The 1779-nt window shown below is 37.5% G+C and overlaps 1 non-coding gene across 1 annotated transcript; it reads left to right on the top strand.

Annotated features, from left to right (window-relative positions):
- Positions 1 to 370: 370 nt before the first annotated feature.
- LOC125099440 (U6 spliceosomal RNA) lies at positions 371 to 477 on the top strand. The gene has a single exon (XR_007127169.1). It is a non-coding gene; the product is annotated as a U6 spliceosomal RNA (small nuclear RNA).
- The last annotated feature ends 1302 nt before the right edge of the window (positions 478 to 1779 follow it).

The raw sequence follows: 1779 nt of genomic DNA, 5'->3' as shown, positions 1-1779 counted from the left end.
TGGCCGGTCGGTTTGATTCTCGGTGCTGGCGTGAAATAAAGCTTTGCTTGACCTTCGTTTTGTATCAGTCTTGCTCCTTTGATCATGGACCCCATCAAGCATCCTCCATCTAGTTCAAGAGATCTTATTAGCAGTCTAAAAGATCTCCTCAGGTCCCCTTAGATCACTAGCCTCTATTCCCCACCTACTAACCAACGATCTTGATGTATAAAGTATTGTTGAGCCCTGACCAAGTTTAAATTTCGCATAGAGATATTTTTGCTCAACAATTAATTCACATTGAGCAAGTGGCTAGGGTTCGGTGATTTTCACTGCCGTGTATTATTCCAGTAGGTTACCAGATTCAGCAAACATTTAAAATACCTAGTTTGTGCTCGCTTCGGCAGCACATATACTAAAATTGGAACGATACAGAGAAGATTAGCATGGCCCCTGCGCAAGGATGACACGCAAATTCGTGAAGCGTTAAAAAAAATAATAATAAAAATAAAAAATAAAATAAAATAAAATACCTAGTTTGATCTGAATTTCAGATATACAACTTTTTGGTATGTCCCGTGTACTATTTGTGGTGTTTACACTTAGAAATATTGTTTACCTAAAAGCTTAAATGGGCATCCTGTATATTTTGTCTGGAAATCCTCATTTTAGGACATACAGAATTTATCTACTACTTTACTTTTAGATTGTTTCAGCTTTTGGCTATTGCATTTCTGCCACTGAGGGCACTCTTCACTAAGATTGTAAAGCAAACTATTTCTTCCATTTTCAACGTGTGACTACATACTTGTGATAAAAATCAAATATAGTGACAGCATTCTGCGTATTCTAAGTATTAAATATTTTATGGGGTGTGAAGTATTCCTTTGGGTGATAGCAATTAAGTTGTTGTAAAATTACAGTAACTTTGTTGTCTATTTAGATATTCAATTCATGGTTCTAGAGGACTGTGGTAGAGTTGAAGGAACACAAGGTAAGTAAACAAAAATGAAAATGTAGTTGCAGAGAAAGCAAATAGAAGTATTTATGACTTGCCTCAGGCTTTTTTTCTGGAGAGCATAAGCTAATACATCGTTGGAGGAATTATCCCAAGGAAGGAAGAATGGAGACAAAGAAGTGGAGGAAAAAGGAAGAAAAGCAGGTGGGGGATTACTGAGCTGGCATGGCTTCAAGAAAACTTTATAGCAGGTTGCTTAATCATGGGAGGGTCCTGAGGGAGGGATAGGGGTCCACGGAATCTGACAGAAGCACTGGGGAGAAATACAAGTGATTTTTTTTTTTTAGTGTTTCTTTTTTTCAGTCCAGTTAACATGTAGCATATTATTAGTTTCAGGGGTAGAATTTAGTGATTCATAAGTTGCATATAACACCCAGTGTTCATCACAACAAATGCCCTCCTTAATGCCCATCACCCAGTTACCCCATCTCCCCTGCCATCTCCCCTCCAGCAAATGTGTTTCCTGTAGTTTAGGGTCGCTTATGGTTTGCCTCCCTGTTTTTATCTTATTTTGCTTTCCCTTCCCCTATGTTCATTTTGTTTCTTAAATTCCACATGAGTGAAATCACATGGTATTTGTCTTTGACTTATTTCTCTTAGCCTAATACATTCTAGTTCCATCCATAGCCTTATAAATGTCAAGATTCCATTTTTTGATAGCTGAGTAATATTCCATTTTTTTTTTTCTACACCACATCTTTAATTCATTCATCAGTCAATGGGTACCTGGGCTCTTTCCACATTTTGCCTCTTGTGGACATTGCTGCTATAAACATTGGGGT

Source organism: Lutra lutra, chromosome 4, assembly GCF_902655055.1.
Source record: "Lutra lutra chromosome 4, mLutLut1.2, whole genome shotgun sequence".
In the NCBI taxonomy this organism is placed as follows: domain Eukaryota; kingdom Metazoa; phylum Chordata; class Mammalia; order Carnivora; family Mustelidae; genus Lutra; species Lutra lutra.
This window is presented reverse-complemented; position numbering and strand designations above follow the sequence as displayed.